At 36.3% G+C, this 23913-nt stretch overlaps 1 protein-coding gene across 28 annotated transcripts in view; it reads left to right on the forward strand.

Annotated features, from left to right (window-relative positions):
* The window catches only part of PTPRD (protein tyrosine phosphatase receptor type D), a 1313296-nt gene that overhangs the window by 414925 nt on the left and 874458 nt on the right, over positions 1–23913 (forward strand). For all 28 annotated transcript variants that reach the window (XM_087957701.1, XM_087957705.1, XM_087957708.1 and 25 more), the window contains one exon: positions 12396–12439. The gene's annotated coding sequence lies outside the window, so the exon portion shown is untranslated. The remainder of the gene's footprint in view (positions 1–12395; positions 12440–23913) is intronic.

Raw genomic sequence — 23913 nt, forward strand, 5'->3', positions numbered from 1 at the left:
TGGTTCATATGATCATCTTTTGTGACTTCCTGACAAGCAAAGTCAATAGTGAAGTAAGATTCACTTAGCAACTATGTTATTGCCTTAAAAACCACAGTGATTCACTTAACAACTGTGCAAATAAAGATTGTTAAATGAGGCATAATTCACTTAACAAATAGCAACAGAAATTTTGGGCTCAGTTGTGGTCACAAGTAGAAGACTATTGTGCTCCATGTTAGCCTCTAATTTAGCTGATCTGACATATTATTACAAAAGTATTACTACCTCTGTCCATTTATTTACTCTTTTTGTACTTTTTAAAGGAGTTGGAAATATACACAATAATCATTAATAATTAATTCAACTGTGGCTTTACTGTTGTGTTTCCCAGGGATTTTACAATGATTTACATTAGAAATTAATCCAATTTTGTTGTTAGCTGCCAGATTTACTGTTGCAAAACATTGGAAAATTAACATACATGGTTTTTCAATCAATGGGGTTTTAAACCATGGGAAATTGCATTGGCTGAAAAACCACCACCACAGCAAAAAGTTTTGACTAACCATAGTAATAGTTTAGTTAAAGATTATTTTATACATATTTGGCGAGTTGTTGCTATATTAACAAAGTAATTCAAAATTATCTTGGGATATCTACAATTTTCTATTTCCCCTAATATTCTAAACATGTTTGTATTGGGTATTAGTAGACTACAGGTTAAATAAATAAAACTATTTGTTCGATTTAGTCATCTTGGTTTGACCCCACAATAGATTCAGGGCACTTTGCCCTATCACCAAAGTTCAACTGTGATTCAGTTTACTTCTCTGCATGGAATGAGAAGCATGCATACTTTTATTTATTTATTTATTTTATTTATTTTATTTTATTTATTTGATTTGCCAATTGTTTACAAGATAATAAGTATAAGTGTATACATAGTTGTGAATACATGAAATGGGTACATATAAGAAAAATAAAGAAGAATAAGAGAAACAATAGGACAGGGACGGTAGGCACGTTGGTGCGCTTATGCACGCCCCCTACAGACCTCTTAGGAAAGGGGTGAGGTCAATAGTAGACAGTCTAAGGTTAAAGTTTTTGGGGTTTGGGGAAGAAACTACAGAGTCGGGTAGAGTATTCCAGACATTGACCACTCTATTGCTGAAGTCGTATTTCCTGCAATCAAGTTTGGTGCGGTTAACTTTGAGTTTGTATCTATTGTGTGCTCTTGTGTTGTTATGGTTGAAGCTGAAGTATTCATTGACAGGTAGGACATTGCAATGTATGATTTTATATACCATGCTCAAATCAGACCAAAGACGGCGTAATTCAAGGTTTTCTAGTTCTAGAATTTCAAGTCTGGTGGCATAAGGTATTCTACAACGAGTAGAGGAGTGGAGAACTCTTCTTGTGAAATATTTCTGGACTTTCTCAATTGTGCTAATATCAGATACGTAATGTGGGTTCCAGACTGATGAACTGTATTCGAGTATTGGTCTAGCAAATGTTTTGTATGCTCTGGTTAGTAGTGTGATATTACCAGAGAAAAAGCTACGTAGGATTAGGTTAACAACTCTTAATGCCTTTTTGGCTATGTAGTTGCAGTGGGCTCTAGCACTTAGATCATTAGAGGTGAGTATTCCAAGGTCCTTTACAGAGCTTGGGTCATCAACAAGATCTTGACTATTCAGCTTGTATTTTATTTTCTGATTTTTTTTGCCAATATGTAAGACAGAACATTTATTTGTTGAGATTTGAAGTTGCCATTTGTTTGACCATTCTGATACATAGTCAAGATCTTTTTGTAGGGTAGCAGTATTGTCTGTGGTATTGAACAGCTTTACATCATCAGCGAAAAGAACGCAATTGCTCTTAATATGATCACAGAGGTAATTTATGTAGAGTATGAAGAGAGTTGGTCCTAGAACACTGCCTTGGGGGACACCACTATTGACAGGTACAGAATTTGATAGGACGCTCCCAATTTTGACCATTTGTTGTCTGTTTGACAGGAATGCTTCTATCCAGTTATTCAGTTGTCCAGAGATACCATAGGATTTTATTTTTAGGAGTAGTTTGTCGTGTACCACTGAATCAAAGGCTTTACAGAAGTCTATGTAGATTGCGTCTATTGCTTTGCCCTGGTCGAGTTGTGTCGTCCATATGTTTTTGCAGTGTAAGAGTTGCAGATTACAGGATAGTTTTTTTCTGAAACCAAATTGTTTATTGGAGAGTAGGTTGTTTGTCTCTAAGTGGAGGATGATGGATTGGTTAATAATTGATTCCATGACTTTACAGGTGACGCAGCATAAGGAGATTGGTCTGTAATTTTCAACTAGGCTTGGGTCTCCCTTTTTGAAGATGGGGATGACTGTGGCTTGTGACCATAGGTTAGGCAAGGAGCTGGTCCTGAAAGATTTTTCAAAGATTATGCTTAGAGGTTTGGCTATGGCAGTGGATAGCTTTTTTAAGAAGTAGGCACATATTCCATCCGGTCCAATAGATAGAGATGGTTTTAGATTGCGTAGTGCTTTTTCAACATTGTCTTCTGTAAAATCGATATGTATTAGATCATTGTTGTTATCTGTGGTATGGCTAGGAAATACTGAGCATGATCCGTTGCTGTTTACAAATACTGAGCCGAAGAATGTGTTAAAGAGGTTGGCTTTCATGGTGTTGTCGTTGCAGTCTTTACCATCAGGTCCTATCAAGGGTGGGATGGACCTTGAGTCTTTTAGTTTGTTGTTTACAAAATTGTAAAAAGCATGGGTGGAATTGGTGCTTAGAAGGTTTTTCTCTTGTTTAATGTGATAATTGGTGCATTCGGTCTTTATCTGGTGGCATAAATTTTTGTATCGGCTTTTGAAATTGGCAACGTGACCAGATTTGTTTTTCCGCCAGAGTGATCTCTTTTTGGATTGAAGTTTCCTTATTGTTATGGGTAATCTGCTTTTTTGTTTTGTTTTGGGAGTTGTTGTTGGTACATATAGTTTGATGACTCTTTTGACTTCAGGTAAAAATATGTTGTAATGGTCTTCAACAGTATTGCATCCAGTGAATAGAGATTGCCAATCAAGGGATGAGAGATCGTTGTCTATAAGATCATAGTTGCCTTTTTTGAAGTTACAATTGGGGATTACATCATTGTGGTGATTTTTACTTAAAAGAAGATAAGAAATCCTGGAAGTACAGTTTGGTATTGGAGAATGATAGAAATAATTGGAGGATGAGAGAATAGAATAGAATAGAATAGAATAGAATAGAATAGAATAGAATAGAATAGAATAGAATTCTTTATTGGCCAAGTATGATTGGACACAGAAGAAATTTGTGTGAAAAGTGAAAGAAATAACCATGGATGGAAACACATAGATATTGACTAGAAAAGATGTTTTAGGATTTACCCAATTTAGATCAGGTAACGATCCTCTAACATAAAGGGAAAGTCAATGTCCCCCGGTCCTTTTCTAAATTCCTCTCTTAAGATGAATGTACTTAGTATGTGTGTTCACTATGCATTTTTAGTTTCTATAATACTGTAGTTAAGATTGGCCCTTGACAATTACAAGTTGACTAATGGTATCTGTTTGGAATGTATATCCATACTAAAATAAACCCAATACCATCATTCCAGATATTCTTCTAACTAAACTAAATCAGCTAGCTGTACCTGACCACACTTGTAAATGGATCATAAGCTTCCTAACAGACAGGAAGCAGCAGGTGAAGCTAGACAAAATCCCATCAGATACCTGTACAGGAGCTCCCCAGGGCTATGTGCTTTCTCCACTTCTCTTCTTTCTATATACCAATGACTGCATTTCAAAAGATCCCCCTGTTAAAGTACTGAAGTTTGCATATGATACAACAGTGATTGGTCTCATTTGAGACAATGATGAATCTGCATACAGACGGGAGGTTGAACAACTAGCCTTGTGGTGCAACCAGAACAATCTTGAACTAAATACACTCAAAACCATAGAAATGGTGGTAGATTTCAGTAGAAACCCTCCTATACTACCACCTCTTACAATACTAGACAACACAGTATCAACAGTAGAGATCTTCAAGTTTCTAGGTTCTATCATATCTCAAGACTTAAAATGGACATCTAACATCAAATCGTCATCAAAAAAGCACAACAGAGAATGTTCTTTCTGCACCAGCTCAGAAAGCTTAATCTGCCCTAAGAGTTGCTGATTCAAGAGGAATTACTGAGTCTGTCATCTGCACCTCTATAATGGTCTGGTTTGGCTCTGCAACCAAACAAGACGGACACATACTTCAATGGATAATTTGAACTCCAGAAAAAACAATTGCTAGCAACTTGCCTTCCATTGAAGAACTGTATACTGCATGATTCAAAAAGAGGGCTGTGAAAATATCTACAGACCCCTCACGTCCTGGACATAAATTGTTTCAACTTCTACCCTCAAAACAACGCTATAGGGCACTGCATACCAGAACAACTAGACACAAGGTCAGTTTCTCCCGAATGTCATCACTCTGCTAAACAACTAATTTCCACAACACTGTCAACTTATTTAGTAAGATTGTATTACTATTATTCCTCTCATCCTTCCTAGTACTTATCTCCCCCACTTATGACTACAACCGTATTGCTTGTATCTTCACAATTTATATTGTTTTATTTGTTTCCTAATATGATTTGATTGCTTATTAGTAACCTATGACTATCACTAAGTATTGTATCTTATGATTCTTGATGAATGTATGTTCCCTTTATGTACACTGAGAGCATATGCACCAAGGACAAATTCCTTGTGTGTCCAATCACACTTGACCAATAAAGAATTCTATTCTATTCTATATTTATTTAACTTGACATGTTTTAGAAGGGCAGTACATTTTTGGGGCCATCAAAAGTGATCAGTAACTATTAGATTGGTAACCCAATACAAATGAAGGTCAATAGATTAAAGAAGGCTGGTCAAGATAATGTTTCAAAGCTGATGTTTTTATCCACCCTTTGACATTTCAAATTTTAAGAATTCAATTTTTCTAAGTATGTGGAAATGCACAAAATATTATTTAAACATGTAGGTGTCTTTTATTCATAAACGTGCAAAGCGGACTTTTACTTTGGCATCTTATAGCTTCAGCAATGTCAAAATAAATGTGATATTCAAATGACTAGTTAATTTTTGCTTGCTCTCCCCATCTATTTTTTTGAGTGATTTTTTTTTAACTCAGTATATTTGCCGATAATTGACAAGCTGTTCCAAGGAATTAAGTATTCCCTAGCTAGATGGTCTTTGTAAAGAAGAATATCCTTGAAGGTAATCAACAAACTGAAACATAGCATGTTTTCTTAGCTTGTAATTCCTGATAAATCAATACTAGGCAATACTCTTACTTTAAAGGTTAAATACTTTAAGCCCTTTGATAGTAATTGAGTGTATTTTGGAGAGAGAGGTTTAATTTTGATAGGAGGTTTCCCCTCCTTCAGTTCCAATACTTCAATCACACTACTCCTGAGAGGAAGAGCTTCTAATTAATATACACAACATTTATATTTATATTTGTTTAATGTCTATATCAGCCTTATACTTTGGAATGCAGATAAGAAAGTTGTGTAATGATATATGATTTTAGAGGCCAATGTTTAACCCATATTGTTGTCTTTTGTTGGGTTGGCTAATTACAAAATTAATGCAAAATTAATCACAGTGATTATAACCTGTCTGAGTGATATAATAAGAACAAAAGGAATAAGGATATATGGCGGTATTTGGACACTTCATAGGTTTTTGGATAAAGCTTGAACTTCTCAAATTATGAATATTTGCTGAGTATTCTTCAAAAGAGAGTATATAACAGTAACAATAATTATGATGCTTCATCACATATTGCATCTCTCTACTGAAATAACAGGGAAAAACTATACTGAATGTTACAGCCAAATTAGAGATCAGTCTGTAGGTTAAATAAGTAGGGTAAAGCTATAGTCAGAATTTGTCCGTTTGTACAGTATGCTGTGTGTGCAAGAAAAGAAAATGGTTGCCTTCATTATTTGGGGCTTGGTTAAGGGGAAAAGGATAACGAACAGACATCTTAAAAAACGATGAGTAAAAGGAAGAGAGGTACACAGATTAGACTCCAAGGTAGCATTTGCTTAACAGCAATGATGGCTAAGGACTGGAATTGTTGTTAGTCGCAAAGTCGTGTCCGACCCATTGCGACCCCATGGACAATATTCCTCCAGGCCTTCCTGTCCTCTAGGTCCATTCTTCCTGCCCCCAAAGTCCATTTAAGCTCACGCTGACTGCTTCAGTGACTCCATCCAGCCACTTCATTCTCTGTCATCTCCTTCTTCTTTTGCCTCAGATTGTTCTGGGATACCAAGGCCTATAAAACTATTATTTGTATGATAGAAAATTCCTAGAAGCCAGTGGAAAATTCCTAGAAGCCAGTGCAGAAATATGCAAAATTATAATAAAGTCTACAAAATTCTCAAGTTACCAAAGTTGTATCTAATTGTGAGAACCTCCTGAAAAGTCAAGAACAAGGAGAGGAATCAGGCACATGCTAGATGCCACTGGAGGATGCTAGGAAGGGAAGCTGAATCTTGCATTTAGAATGAAGCCCTTCTTATTAGATTATTCATGTGGCATGCATAGCCAATCCTGGGCAGAATATTTGGAGAGATTAGTGAACATGAAGGACTTTTAGGAAGGCTTATGGTCACTATTCTTTCTGAAGGATCAGTAGGTTATATACCCAAGTCCAAATCATATTAGGAAAATAAATACTAGCTGAGAGCATTGAGATATAAATTTGGGATTGGGATAATAGAGGGATCCTCTTTTGGTTAGGGAGGGAGCTAATTTCTTGGATCACAATGTAGAATGATGAAAGTATGTATCACTATGTTTGTTATGGGTATGCTTGCTATGGGTAACTGTGAGTAATAAAAATTCACTTAGTTTCCATGTCAACCCTATTTCAAGAAATTATTTTTGGATTCAGTATATGAAACCAGAAAGGCATAGCAATAGGAAGATGTTTTGTTCACTTATTTTCCGAGCAACTTGCCAATCAGATACATTGGAACCAGTGGTGGGATTCAAATTTTTCTACTATCGGTTCTGTGGGCATGGCTTGGTGGGCATGGCAGGGGAAGGATACTGTAAAATCACCAGTCAGAGGTGGTATTTGCCGGTTCTCCGAACTACTCAAAATTAATGCTACCAGTTCTCCAAAACTGGTCAGAAGCTGCTAAATACCACCGCTGGTTAGAACACTCTAAAGCCAGAGTCAAAGTGGTTAAGATGTTAGTTTTGGAATGGGAAGGTCCAAATTTCCACTTGGAAGTCTCTGTGCCAGAAATTTTCTTTCAGTCCAACCAACCTTGTCTAAATTTTAATGTGGAGATAAAATAGAAGCAAGTTAGTTTCCTTGGGATCTATTGTGATTCTAGTCTTCTAACCAGACTTCACATGCCCATGAGTGTTACATAGCTCACGGTTATCTACAAAGTCAATTTGGATCTTTTAAAAGAAGGAACAGACTTTTTCCAAACTCCATGAAGAGAGACTATCAAAAAGTGAAGTTGTCTCCCCAGCAAACTCTGAATAACATGAGAAGAAGCTGGGGAAGTCTGCTTTCCCACCCCTTTCCTTGATTCTCAGAGACTTTGTAGATAAATTCCTGCAGTTTTCTTGGCAAGGTTTTTCAGAAGAGGTTTGCTATTACTATATTCCTAGGGCTGAGAAAAAGTGACTGGGCCCAAAGTCACCTAGCTGACTTTATGCCTAAGGTATATCTAGATCAGGGGTTTCCAACCTGAAGACTTTAAGACGTGTGGAGTTCACCTCAGTGGTGGGATTCAAATTTTTTTACTACTGGTTCTGTGGGCGTGGCTTGGTGGGCGTGGCAGGGGAAGGATAATGTAAAATCTCCAGTCAGAGGTAGTATTTGCTGGTTCTCTGAACTACTCAAAATGTCCGCTACTGGTTCTCCAGAACTGGTCAGAACCTGCTGAATACCACCTCTGGTTCAACTCCCAGTAAAAAAGCAAAGCTGGCTGAGGAATTCTGGAAGTTGAAGGCCACAAGTCTTAAAGTTGCCAAGGTTGGAGACTCTTGATCTAGATCTCATGGTCTTCCAGTTATTAGTTTGATGCCTTACCACTATACCAAATTCTCACATGTGCTTTAGGTAATTATTATTACTCTTCTAAGTTTTTACTTTCTATTATAAAATTGGGTATAATTTCAGCCTTTATTCATACTGTTTTTCCTTTAGAATCTTATGATCTGTAACTCCCTTCCCGATGTCTCTATGCAGATTTTATGCAGACAAGTCCCTATTAGAGTACTCTATCACCATTCCATGTTCCATCCAGATAATTATATTTTATTTTGGATTTTCTAGTTTATTCATTAGTAGCTGTTGCATTCACTAGTCAGCTCTGGGTGTCTCCTTTAACATGCAATGTTTTCATGTTGATATTTGAAACAAAAGATTTTAATATAATTTTGTACATTTTAAAAAAGATAAAATTTTATTTTATTTCTTGCAAAATTGATTTCCTTCATGAAATGAGGAGGAGGAAGGGCCGATTCTCTATTCATCACATCTCTATGTTATACAGCCTGGTGTGGCACTATGGAACTAAAGTTTTCCAGTTTTACGCTTTAACCTTTTAATCCCCAAAATTGAAAATAAGGTGCTTCCTGTAAAAGGGACAGCGGAACAGAAACTGCAATGTGACTATCCCAAAACAGGAAACAGGGCAAGCATGTAAAGATTCCAAGGGCTTTGGGAAGAGAAAATTTGAAATCTCTACCTTCAATCATGTTGATATTTAAAGCAAAAGATCTCAATAGAGGCCTGAGGCATCTATTATAACCCCTCAGAGGAAGAGTATTTATATTAAGCTTCCATACAAATACAAATTTATTTATTTATTTATTGAATTTATATTGCCACCTTCTATGCATACGTAAATAACGTAGTTTGGTTGACAATATATAAACTATTCACACATGGTGTTTCAAGGCGGCTTACAGAATATAAAACCACATTTAAAATAATAAAACTAATAAAAAGAATCAAATAAATTAATATAGTATAAAATAATAAAATCACCCCCACCCCACGCCCTGGCAACAGCAGATCACATGAGCCATTTAATGGGCTCCATCCCACTCTGGGTTCCCCAGGCCCACTGGCAGAGCCAGGTCTTCAGTGCTTTCTGGAAGAGTATTAGAGTGGGGGTCGTTCTAATCTCTGAGGGAATGATGTTCCAGAGAGAGGGAGCCACCCCCCCTGAGAAGGTCTTTCTTCTGGGTCCCACCAGGTGTATTTCCCTCAGGGATGGGACCCACAGCATTCCCTGCCTCCCCACTCTGATGGGTTGGGTAGATGTGACTGGCAAGAGACGTTCCCTCAGGTAACCTCGTCCCAAGCCATGAAGGGCTTTAAAGATGACAACCAGCGCCTTGAATTGCAAAATTAATACAAACTTAAATATATTAATGGAAATTTAATACAAATAATATAAGTAGCATCAAATGAATTTTTCAATATTTCTACAGTGATTTTTTTATTTTATTTTTACAAATATCTATTTTTGTTCTTAACCCAATATACTAAACATGTATGTCTAACCTGATACCAATGAGGTTTGTCCATATGCTAGTAACATTTGGAAATCTAGTACTTAACCCAATATTCTAAACATGTATGTCTAACCTGATACCGATGAGTTTTCTCCATATACTAGTAACATTTGGAAATCTAGTACTTAACCCAATATACTAAACATGTATATCTAACCTGATACCAATGAGGTTTGTCCATATACTAGTAACATTTGGAAATCTAGTACTATATTTTCCATCAGATGCAGTCCAATAAACTATTGCACAAACTACTCTGTTGTAGATTTAGGGGGAAAATCAACATTAAAAGTTACATTAAAAGTGTTAGAGCCCACTATAACAACATAGCCAAAAAGGCATTAAAAGTTAACCTAATCCTGCATAGCTTTTTCTCCGGTAATATTGTACTACTAACTAGAACATACAAAACATTTGTTAGACCAATTCTCGAATACAGCTCATCTGTCTGGAACCCGCATTGCATATCAGATATTAACACAATCGAGAGAGTCCAGAGATATTTCATGAGAAGAGTCCTCCGCTCCTCTACTCATAACAGAATACCTTATGCCACCAGACTTGAAATTTTAGGCTTAGACAACTTAGAACTATGCCATCTTTGGTCTGATCTAAGCATAGTACCAAAAATTATCTATTACAATATCCTATCCATCAATGACTACTCCAACTTCAACCACAACAACACACGAGCACACAATAGATACAAACTCAAGGTAAACCGCACCAAACTCAATTGTAGGAAATACGACTTCAGCAACAGAGTGGTCAATGCCTGGAATACTCTACCTAACTCTGTGGTTTCTTCCCCAAACCCCAGAAACTTTAACTTAGACTGTCTACTGTTGACCTCACCACATTCCTAAGAGGTCTTTAAGGGGCGTGCATAAATGCACCAACATGCCTACCATCCCTGTCCTGATGTTCTCTTTTATTCATATCAATTTCATGTATTAATAATCATGTTTATACTTATATCTCTTAATTAATATATGCTCGACAAATAAATAAATAAAAATAAAACATCATGCTTGCATTTTACTATCATAGTTGACGATAAATATTATATTAATATATCCTTGTGGGCATGTCTGTGTACCATTTCTAACTTTCCTTTCTTCCCAGTTCCTCTATTCTGCATGGTCTATTTCACTTTAATAATACCCTCTAGTCTTTCAGCTTATATTTGAGATGATTTAATTTAAAAGGAATGTGAGAAACTAATTTTCTAGAACTATCTCCCCATCTTGAAGTAGAGTAGCAAAATGTATGCAGCATATGTACAGTATTTTTAAAAAATCTGCATAGATATTGATTTTAAAAAATAGCAAGAGACAATTTGACAGTTTAATGAGTGACAAGATAAAGGCTGTATACTTAAAGGTGAACTGCAAAGACAGTTTTTTGGAATTGACCTCTTTTTTTAAAAAAAAAAATCTTTCCCATCAATGCATTTTAAAGCATTTTAAAATGATAGGCCACAACCTAGTAAAGATTAGCCACCAACAGTCTTTGTACCATGTATTGCTCAATTGGATTTTATGCCTATATCAAATGCTTTTCCCCACCATCCCAACAAATTACCTTATCCAACTTTACTGAGTTGGTTTTGATGGACCTGGATGACTGAGAATCTCAGACTCTTGGCAGGATCATTTTCTAATTCCTTCCTCTCTTGATCACTTCTTACTGACATATGTATTAGACCATCCTTGAATCTTTTACAAAAACTAAAGGAGCTTAAAGCTACTGCATTTTAAATTGACCCCAACCTACCCCCTTAAAAATCTAGAAAATATATAACTGCTGCAAGTAATGTATAAAATGCCCAATGGTTCCAGTCATATGATTTGGGGACCACTATCACTTTCTACCTGTATATGGTTTTAATTCCAGGAAAATCATAATTGGATTGTTTAGGTGCTGTTAACTTTCTCCAGATCTGTACAGATTCTCAGTCTTTCAGATCATGGTTGTCCCAAAGATGCTTTTTCAGGAGGCAACTGGAATATTTTTTTTTTTTTTCTATTGAAGACGTGTCACTTCTCATCCAAGAAGCTTCTTCAAGTTTGACAGGATAGTGGGGAATGGAAGGATTTATATCCCTTGCAGACAGCTGGTAATTTTCATCCTTTTAGAGGGTTGTTGAAGCACATGGAGGTTTATCTCTGTCCTCTGGGTCACTTGAGTAGTGCTCCTAGTTCCTGTAGTCTGCAATTCCGCCCCCTAGAACTCCATTCATTCAAATCCTGTCTAGAATCTTCTAAGAGCATAATGTTGAAACAGAAAGTCAATTATTTCTTTAATTTGCTTTTGCATCATATATTAGTATTATATTATAGTGTAATCATGTAAAATGTTTTTAAAAGGAATGAGATGTATCTTACTATATATGAGTGCATGGACAGTGTTTGAATGCATAACACAATGTTACAAAATGTCATGGTACATTAATTCCAACAAAAGGAAAAATCTAAAATTCCACATGTATGATTGACTAGCCAGAATATGTGCATTATTTCTGAAGGACAGGACCAGAAAAAAGAAAAGGGAGAACCCCTATCAATATGTCCATTTTAATATCAAACATCTTTCAACAGTGTTTGTTGAAAAATGTACGTATTAGAATTTTGGGGAAATTTCCAAGTTACAAAAGGATGAATAAATATTTCATTTCATTTCAAAGGGTAGTGCTCATACATTAAATAAATAAATCCATAGTGATATTAAAAAAAAAAACATTTTTGTTTCTTCTTTCAGCCCTCTGTCCTGAGACACAACAACAGGATGTGCCTTGGAAAAGAGTAAGTCACCTATTTATGTATATTTATATCCACAGTATGTGTGTGTGTGTAGTGTGTATATATATTTATGTGTGTGTGTGTGTGTGTGTGTGTGTGTATGCATGCATATGTATATGTTTATGTGTATATAGGAAAAATTGATCACAGTTGGATACATTATTCTTAAACATTGATTGAACTAAGTTATTTAGGAAATAAGGTCAGCTCATGAAATATAATACTTCATAGATTACTGGTTATATCAATTAAAACAACATATAAGGGCTAGAGTTTATATAGGCAATATTAAAGGCAATATTAAAGTTATATAAAGATATATAGTTCACATAACATTCTATATACAGTACTTTGTGGGTATGATTTTTACTTGTTAGTGGAGGAGGAGGAAGAGGAGGACAGCAGGAATAGATTTTCTTCCTTATATGGTCTACTAAGGATCTTAGTAGTATCACCTACTAACCTAGTCTCTAAGGTCTTTAAAGAGGATTGTAATCATATTGTCAATAATTACCAGAGGCTATTGATAAATGTACAAAATGAAATATGTTTCTAGTTTTGGTTCATTCACAGTAGAGCTTGCAGCCAATGTTCATTGTCATATGTATGCAATGGCTATTAATAAAAGTGTGAATTTAGAAATTTGGGGAAACAAGAAAGCATGAGAAAGAAACCAAAGATTGCCACAAAGATTAGTATAAAAAGAATTATAAAAAGAAGGGAAGTGGAAATGCGAGCAGGCTTTCAAGTTTCAGAGAGATATAGAGGGAGAGAGAGAGATTGCCTCTCTTAATAAAATAGGGTTAAGATATTTCTGTTATCTAGTTCCTGCCCTGGCCTACCTTAAAGACCTACAATCATTTGTACTGTTCAGTGTGTTCCTTAGTGCTATGTGATTTTTTTTAAATATATTTCTACAAGTCAGAATTTAGGATTTCCATAACTTTTTCTGGGACTTAGATTCAATGTCTGTGAAGTAGTTAAAGATTTCATCATTGGGTATATCAGAAATTACAGCAGCCAGTTCATACACATTTTAAATTGGGGTGGCAGATCTCTTCTAGGCTTTATGTCTCCAGAATGCATTTTATAGAGATGAAGAAGTAGGTCAATTTTTCTTATGCTGCAAGATCTTCACACACAGAAAGAAAGAAAAGCAAAAAATTGGGGACACACAATAAAGGCCTATTTTCAATTCATTCGCCCATGTGCACATTGGTTCCTTCAAATCATGAAAAAGCAAAGTATAAAATTGGTATTGCAGAATGCCTTACATAGTTAATAATGTATGCATTCAATTAAACCTTGAAATTCCACAGCTCTGTAGGTTATAATACAAACCTTTCATGCATTTAAAAAAACTCTATTCTTTTAATGTGTATAGCAATATTGTTATGTACATTTTAGTAGCGTATTTATGACAAGCAAATAATTTATGTATATTGTACTGGGTTTAGATTCAGTTCCTTTGTGCCATGTAAGATTTTTTTTTTAATTTGTCAATTGCTTACAAGATAATAGGTATAAGTAAAAACATAGTTATGAATACATGGATACATATAAGAAAAAATAAAAAATATATAAAAGAAACAACAGGGACAGTAGGCATGTTGGTGCGCTTATGCACACTCCTACAGACCTCTTAGGAAAGGGGTGAAAATAGTAGACAATCTAAGGTTAAAGTCTTTGGGGTTTGGGGAAAAAACCCACAGTCAGGTAGAGTATTCCAGACATTGACCACTCTGTTGCTGAAGTCGTATTTCCTGCAATCAAGTTTGGTGCGATTAACCTTGAGTTTGTATCTATTGTTTGCTCTTGTGTTGTCATGGTTGAAGCTGAAGTATTCATTGACTGGTAGGACATTGCAATGTATGATTTTATATACTATACTTAGATTGGACTGAAGGCGGCATAGTTCTAGGTTTTCTAGGTCTAGAATTTTGAGTCTGGTGGTATAAGGTATTCTGCAATGAGTAGAGGAGTGGAGAACTCTTCTTATGAAATATTTCTGGACTTTCTCAACTGTGTTAATATCAGATATGTAATGTGGGTTCCAGACTGATGAGCTGTATTCGAGTATTGGTCTAGCAAATGTTTTGTATGCTCTAGTTATTAGTGTAATATTACCAGAGAAAAAGCTACGTAAGATTAGGTTAACAACTCTTAACACCTTTTTGGCTATGTAGTTACAGTGGGCTCTAGCACTTAGGTCATTTGAGATGAGTACTCCAAGATCCTTGTCAGAGTTTGGATCATCAACAAGGTCTTGACTATTCAGCCTGTATTTTATTTTCTGATTTTTTTTGCCAGTATGTAGTAAGACAGAGCATTTATTTGTTGAGATTTGAAGTTGCCATTTGTTTGGCCATTCTGATACATAGTCAAGGTCTTTTTGAAGGGTAGCAGTATTGTCTGTGATGTTGAATAGCTTTACATCATCAGCGAAGAGAATGCAGTTGCTCTTGATATGATCACAGAAGTCATTTATGTAGAGTATGGAAAGAGTTGGTCCTAGAACACTGTCTTGGGGGACACCACTGTTGACAGGTACAGAATTTGATAGGACGGTCCCAATTTTGACTATTTGTTGTCTGTTTGGCAGGAATGCTTCTATCCAGTAATGCAGGTGTCCAGAGATACCGTAAGATTTTAGTTTTAGGAGTAGTTTGTTGTGTACCACTGAATCAAAGGCTTTACAGAAGTCTATGTAGATTGCGTCTATTGCTTTGCCCTGATTGAGTTGTATAGTCCATATGTTTTTGCAGTGTAAGAGTTGCAGATTACATGATAGTTTTTTCCTGAAACCAAATTGTTTATTGGAGAGTAGGTTGTTTGTTTCTAAGTGGAGGATGATGGATTGGTTAATAATTGATTCCATGACTTTACAGGTGACGCAGCATAAAGAGATTGGTCTGTAATTTTAAATTAGGCTGAGGTCTCCCTTTTTGAAGATGGGGATGACCGTGGCTTGTGACCATAGTTTTGGCAAGGAGCTGGTCCTGAAAGATTTTTCAAAGATTATGCTTAGAGATTCGGCTATGGCAGTGGATAGCTTTTTTAAGAAGTAGGCACATATTCTGTCCGGTCCAATAGATAGAGATGGTTTTAGATTGCATAGTGCTTTTTCAACATTGTCTTCTGTAAAATCAATATATATTTGATCACTGTAGTTGTCTCTGGTTCGACTAGGAAATACTGGGCATGATCCATTGCTGTTTATAAATACTGAGCCAAAGAATGTGTTAAAGAGGTTGGCTTTATTATGTCCTTATTGCCAAGATGCTGTGTATGTATGTATGTATGTATGTATGTATGTATGTATGTATATCTGTACGTCTGTGTGTGTGTGTGTATGTGTGTGTGTGTGTGTGTGTGTGTTTGTGTAAAAATAATGCATATGGAAGAAACTTTACTTGCTATTCTGGCATTCATAATTCAAATATTTTCAAATACTTAAAACAATGATTAAACAATGATTGATCCCAGGGCAAAAGTGGAAGTCTATTAATCAAATATTTTTAAAAGAATCTAAAATAATCTTCTCTGGTTTATAACTATAATATGGGAAATCCAATATTTCTGCTCAAACAAAGAGGCTAGAAGATATATTTACAGAAAGTCTTATGATGTTTGTAGTTGACTTTGCAAAAGAAAACATTTATAAATCTTTACAGTGCATGACAGGTGTCATGGATTCTCCAAAGGATTAGTGCATTCAGATATAGTCTTTCATTTGAACTTCAAACACACATTCAACTAAGGTGTGTTTTAATAGCTTTTGTAAATTAAATCCTTTATATTTGTCTCATTCTAATATCTTCAATAAATTTATTTCAGGAAACAAGTTTCCACAAAACTAAATGTAATTATAATTTTGTATATTAGAAAAATGGGATTTGTGCCTGATAAGTAAGTTCATATATATTCTATTAGTGCTCTTCAGAGAAAAGAAAACTTCATGGAAAACATAATTACCAATTTAGCTCCAATTTTTCAAATAATACATTTATTAATACATAACAGAGAATTGTTTTAAATCTTTTGAACATTACTGTTTTTACTTGATGAGTTTTAAAGGTGGTCTCTTTTGACACCAATCAGAGAAGAAAAAAACCATCATTTCTATGTCCTACTCAAGGTTGTATACTTTAAATTAGTCTTGAATAACTTATTACATTATTTTTTAACAGTAATTACTTATGGCTAACTCTTGTTGGATAGAGATCTCTATGAAATTGATGAACAGACTAAAATAAAAGAAACAGTTGGGAATGTGAATAATGCTTAATAGATTAATCAAGATCAACTCTAGATAATAATTATGGAGGTAAGATTTGATATTTTTAGTTTGTAGGTAAGAGAGAATGATTTCTTGAAAATTCAGCTGAAAGAAGTGTTACATTTGAAATAGATTTGGTTTGGTTTCACAGATGCATACCAATAGCTGCAGGCTGCATGTGAGGTCAGTTGTAAATAACACAAATCCTTTAGTTTTGATTGTTTGCATATACACATCTATATTTATTTAAGCTCTGATATGTATAAGTGGTACATTTTGATTTTCTGTCAATCAATGATGATCAATTTAGCAAGCACAAAAAAAAATAACACTGATGTTAAAACGTATTTTTGTTTTTCAATATACGTAATGATGCATGGTTAAAATGCAACCATAAAAAAGAGAAACAATCTAGTCACCAGTGCCTCTTCATGTAGCCAACACTTGCCTCTACCTTGTAACAATAAACTTTCAAGGCATTTTTAAGGCTTATTATTTTATAGGGCAGTGATGGCTAACCTTTTCGTCGTCGCATGCAAAAGTGCATGCACGCCTGCACCCATAATGCAATGCATGCATGACACCCCCCTCCCCCTGTGCATGTACACACAATCGTCTGTGTGCACTGTGCACCTCTGTGCATGCGTGCATGACCCTCCCGCATGCGTCCCACCTCCACACATGCACACGCATCTTCTGTGCACGTCCTGCTCCTGTCCATGCGCTGAAGATACCCAACAATCAGCTGGCTAGCGGGAGGTGCACGCACATGCACAATGAATCACTTCTGGGCAACGGCTCGCGTGCTGACAGAAATAGCTCTACGTGCCACAGGTTTGCCATCACGGTTATAGGGTAACTTTACAGACAAAAAAACAAAAACAGCACCCAAAAAGAACAATTATAACAATAAAGTGAAAAAGAAGAAAATCCAGTGAAGAATATTAATATATACCACTTTCAACTTTTTTACACTAGAACATATAAAATCATAGTGTCACATCTTTTCGTTTCTACAAGATAAGGTCATTCCAAAGCATGATAATCCTTAGAAAGAGTTCCATGAAACAAGGTTCAAATAAAAGTATCATTTTTAATGGCATATAGTAAAACAGGGGCAAACATTTCTAGGCTGTGGGAAGGGGGACAACCTTTTATGAGTTTCTCACCCCTGACATATTTATGTGAATGATTATTAGAGATATGCACATCATACCCTATCTTATTATAATTTTTCTGTATAATCTATATACACTAGGGAACCCAGATCAGAAGAGATGCTTAGAAATAAACCTTGTCAACCCACATTCAAAAGAGACAATAAAAAAGCTAAGAAAAAAGGAACAACAACAACAAAAATATTTTTTTCTCCTGCCACCAACACTCAAATAAGCAAGGATTAACATCAGACAAACAGTCAAGAAGAAAACAATATCCTAACCAAGGAAACACTAAGGAGAAAACCACTCACCAATATTAGCAGGCTAAGCTACTGTATTTAAACAGGGAGCAAACCCTACACTCACACACACTGAAAATGCTACCTAGTTAGGTAATGAAACATCTGCAAACAAACAACCAATCAAGACCAGGAAGCACCAAGGACTCCACAGATCCGAATGCTGGCTACCCACTTCCAGTATTATTTTCATCTATCTCCTATGTAGGGGTAATTCTGCAGAAAAACACTTTTATCTGTCAACTTCTGAATCAAGCTGAATGTTATAAATTAATCTTCTGAATCAGCCTCAAAGATTATTTGCAGATTGATAGCTTGCGTTTATAAGAGCAAAAAGAATACTCTGCCCTTCACTCATTCACATTCTCAGGTTTCCTGGAGACAATGAACAACTCACTGTAACTCCAATACTTTCAACTTTTGCATATATTCAGTTATAATTCATCAAGTCACTTAGTCAGTTGGGTAACCATGTAACTCTGTTAATTAAATCATACCATAGAAGGATTATATTTATTTTTATTTGCAACTTTCTCTAATGCATACTTTTTAAAAGATTTTGAGCCCAAAATGTCATTGCCATTTAAAAGATGAAGGGGAAAAAAAACTGTCTTGGTAAGAATGTAGTTTGTGCAGAGTTACAAATAGAAGTCAGCCCAATTTAGAACTTCAGGAAGACCCTACCAAGTAATTGTAATGATATATAATAGACTGGAAAGGTTTTTTCCCCCCTAAAAATAAAAAGTAACTGAGGGCTGAATGAGATAGGAAAGCACTGAGGTAGTTGTCCCAAAGGTGCTTTTTCAAAAGGCAAAAAAAAAAAAAAAAAACAGTTCTGAAGAAGCTTCTTGAATAAGAAGTGAAACATCTTCAAGGATGAACAAAGAAAAAAAAGCACCTTTGGGACAACTATGAACTGGATGACTGAGAATTTCCCTAGACACTGAGGAAGTTTCTAAGTAGAATAGAATAGAATAGAATAGAATAGAATAGAATAGAATAGAATAGAATAGAATAGAATAGAATAGAATAGAATAGAATAGAATAGAATTCTTTATTGGCCAAGTGTGATTGGACACACAAGGAATTTGTCTTGGTGCATATGCTCTCAGTGTACATAAAAGAAAAGATACATTTGTCAAGAGTCAAGAATCATAAGGTATAACATTTAATGATAAGTGTCAAATCATACTAGGAAACAGTCAATATAAATTGTTAGGATAAAAGCAACAAGGTTATAGTCATACAGTCATAAGTGGGATGAGATGGGTGAAAGGAAGGATGGGAGGATTAATAATAATAGTAATGCAGACTTAGTAAATAGTTTGACAGTGTTGAGGGAATTATTTGTTTAGCAGAGTGATGGCATTTGGGAAAAAACTGTTCTTGTGTCTAGTTGTTCTGGTGTGCAGTGCTCTATAGCGTTGTTTCGAGGGAAGGAGTTGAACCAGTTTATGTCCAGGATGTGAGGGATCTGTAAATATTTTCAGAGCCCTCTTTTTGACTCGTGCAGTATACAGGTCCTCAATGGAAGGCAGGTTGTTAGCAATTGTTTTTCTGAAAATCCTAATTACTCTCTGAAGCCTGTGTCTGTCCTGTTGGGTTGCAGAACCAAACCAGACAATTATAGAGGTGCAGATGACAGACTCAATCATTCCTCTATAGAACTGGATCAGCAGCTCCTTGGGCAGTTTGAGCTTTCTGAATTGGTGCAGAAAGAACATTCTTTGTTGTGCTTTTTTGATGACGTTTTTGATGTTAGATGTCCATTTTAGGTCTTGTGATATGATAGAACCTAGAAATTTGAAGGTCTCTACTGTTGATACTGTGATGTCTAGTATTGTAAGAGGTGGTAGTATGGGAGGGTTTTTCCTAAGGTCTACCACCATTTCTATGCTTTTGAGTGTGTTCAGTTCCAGATTGTTCTGGTCACAACATCAGGCAAGTTGTAGAACCTCCCATCTGTATGCATATTCATCGTTGTCTCGAATGAGACCAATCACCGTTGTATCATCATCTTCAGTATTTTAATCATAGCCAATCATAGCCCATATGATTTCTACAGCCACATGGATGCTGGGACTTGTGAAATGGACAAGAGAGGCAGCTAAAGGCTTAAGATGGGGGCAGCATTAGAAAAAGCACATGGGCGAAAGAGAGGAAGCTGTTTCCATAAGAAGTCCATGTCAAGCCTTACAGTTGCAGATGTGGAGGAGATTCCTTCAGGAGAAGGAAGAAAGGGAAGAAGAAGGCAATGGCAGCAGGTGACATGCAGGCCTTTGTTAGGGCAAATATTATTCAGAAATATCAGGTATCCACCCACTCCACTCCACACCCTGGCCATTGCATTTTAAATATCACTGAATTAATAGCAAATGCTGAATGGATAGCAGATGAATTAGGTTGCGGGCGGGGAGGGGGGAGGGGGGAAGTGTCCTGGAGCTCTGAAGGGCTTCAGAGAAAGAGTCTGAGAGTCACATTTTTTACTGGTTTACCATGTGTGTGTCAAGCCTCATTTTATAAATTGAAGCTCCTACCTAGCAACTTATACCTTGAAGGCTTCCTTCTTTAATGGGTAGCTGTGGGGGAAAGCAGAAGGTCAAACCGCATTATGTCTATCTGCTTCTCTCTCCTGTGCGAATTGCAGCAGAAAAATCACTAGCAAAGAGTGGGAGTAGCAAAATTAAAAACAATCAGTTGTCTAGTTAGGGAAGTTTTTAAATGCAATTTGATCTATGTTGCCCAGAAACTTTAGTTGCACCGGTCATTTCCCTGCTTCAAAATTTTATCCTTCAAATTGTGAAAAAGTGCAAATAGGAGAAAGTGACACGAAATAAGGCACATTGTGTGAGAACTGTGTTAGAACTGTGTTAGTCTGTGACAACCGAAATTCAGGAGGAATTTGGAAGCCATCAGAGTGGCTAAACCGACACAGTCAGGGGTGGGCTTCAAAAATTTTAGCAACCGTTTCTCTGTCCAGTTGCTGGGTGGGCGTGACCATGGTGGGCGTGGCAAAATGGACTGCCGGGCCTCTGGAAGCTAGAAATGGGCCTGTTTCCAGCCTTCCAGAACTTCCGGGAGGCCCGTTTTTCACCCTCCCCGAGCCTCCATGCACACCCTGCACTTACCTGCATCCAAAATGGGTCGTGTGGGGATTCCTGGGATGGGTGGGGCAGGGTGGGCAGGCCAGCCAGGAGTGGGATTTGGGGGTTCTCTGAACTCTGCAGAATCTTAGCTAGAGGATCTCCTGAATCCCTGCGAAACCCCCAGCAGCCCACCCCTGGACACAGTATAGAGGAAGAATATTCAGTGAAATTTGCTGTAGCTCCCCAAAACATATGCCTTTTAATAAAATATTGTAATCAGAAAAGGTACTACAGACAGTCCTCAATCTACAATCTACAACAATTTGTTTAGTGACTGTTCAAAGTTTCAACAGCACTTACGACCATTTTTTCACGCTTACAATTGTTGCATGGTTACATGTCCAAAATTTGAATGCTTGGCAACTAGTTCATATGTATGATAGTTGCAGTGTCCTGGGATCATGTGATGATCTTTTGTGACCTTTTGACAAGCAAAGACAATGGGGAAGTCACTTAACAATTGTGTTACTAACTTAACAACGGCACTGATTCCCTTACCAACTGTGGCAAGAAAGGTCGTAAAATGGGGCAAAACTCACTTAACAAATATTCCACTTAGCAATGGGAATTCTGGACTCAGTTGTGGTCATAATACCTGAAACTACCTCTTTATACTAGCCAGAACTGTACCATTGACTTTTGTTTTATGGAGTCAGAGGATCTTGAATTTAGCAAGCCAAATAAACAAACATAAAACTTCTATAAGTCCTCAACTTATAACCATTCAGTTAACAGCCATTCAAAGTTACAACAGCACTGAAAAAATTGGCTTGTAACGAGTCCTCATGGTCAACCCTGAAGCTGACCTGACCAAAGCCATCTTGGATTTTTCAGTGTTGCTACACTGGAGCTGAAGGATAGGGAAGGGGGATTTTAGATACTTGGGATTCCATAGACAAAACAAAATACTTTCTCTTGGGAACCAAGGACATTCTCACACCTGGGTGGAGGAAGGCGGAGTGATGTCACCAGGCAACCAAACAGTGCTGTGATTGGACCATGTGACTGATTGTTTTGACAAAGTGACAAACTTTTAATTGGATGAAAACCATGGGAAACTTCAGAGTCTGTTTTCACCAGATATGTGCCAATATGATCTATCCAATAAAGCTATTCTTTGAGGAATCTACCTGCCTTGGAGTTTTATGGGTCTATTACTTGGAAACTGACACTCATATTGATGACTGTCCCAGCATCCCCTTGGTTATGTTATCAAAATTTGGGTGCTTGGCATGTAATTACAGTGGTTGCAGGAGCCCTGGGTCATGTGAACACCATTTACGAATTTCCCAGCCAGTTTGCGATAAGCAAAGTCAGTGGAGGGAGCTGGATTCACTTTACGGCCTCGTAATTCACTTAGTAAATGAGTAACTCTCTTTTAACAACCATGGCAAAAAAAAAAAGATCATAAAAGCTTATTTAACTACGACTTTACTTAGTAACATAATTGCGGGCTGCCCCTATAGCTTTTACACTTATGGGGCTTCATAAAACATGCTATGATTCTTGGGATGTAGTGCAGAATTAGATTTGAGAAACAACAGTAGATGAAGGAAGCTCTTCATTTGCATTCTGCTAGTTATTAATCATAATATTTCCTATGATTTATCTACAGAGTTTCTACAGGAGCTAAAGGCAACATTTACCTTAAGTTTATAACTTTGTAAAAGACGTGGTTGCTTTTTCCCTTTAAAATATACGCTTTACTGAATGAGTTTTATCAGCCACAGCAGAATTATTTTTAAAAAATGTGTTTAATTAAGCATGTACTCTTCTACCGGAACAGCTATCCTTAAATCAAGCTGTGATTTTCCAGGTGTTCTCCCAGTTTAGAATATTTTAAATATTTCCACCCTCCTTTTTCTAAAGAAAGTTATGCTAAAATTTCCAGCTTGGCAACTTCACTGTATTTTACAAGAAGATCCTATGACACTTCCAAACAACGGTACAGTGGACATAAAAGAAACAGAAGTGTTCTCAGGCTTCATCTGTCAATGAGAAGGCTCCTAAGCCAGCAGAAACATAGTGCCTTCTTGTCTTGTGTATAGAAATCTTTGTGGTCAATGGCTCACGCAAATTGCATTCTTTCCTTAGCCTTTTTTTATTAATTTCTCAATGAGATTTAACAAAAGTATTTTCCACTGGGATGATTATGAAAACCAACAGAATCATTTATAGGGTCCTCTTTGAATGACCACAATTGAGATTGTTAAATTGGTCACTAAATGAAGCAGCCACTAAATGAAACCGTGCTTGCGCTTACCATCTCACAACAAGCTTTGCTTTGCTTTACAGACCTTCAAGTAAGTTATAAATGAGAAAATTGGTCACAGAGTTGCTTTTTTTTCCATAACTCTGAATGATCACTAAACAAAACAGTCAGTAAACAAGCAGTATCTACAGAAAGTGTAGTTCCCCAAAATTATGATTGTGCTTCTGAAAGAAAATACCGTGAAACAATCTATGCAAACTTCAGGAATGAATAGGAACATATAGATGTTCCATGTGATTCAATTAACATTTTAAAATGCTTTTTTTAATCTGCATCAGCTACATAATTTGTTATATTTCCCAGCCTCTTAACTTCAAGATT

Source organism: Notechis scutatus, chromosome 2 (assembly GCF_049901735.1).
Source record: "Notechis scutatus isolate UNSWTSFEM ecotype Mainland chromosome 2, rNotScu1.2, whole genome shotgun sequence".
NCBI classification, from domain to species: Eukaryota; Metazoa; Chordata; class Lepidosauria; order Squamata; family Elapidae; genus Notechis; species Notechis scutatus.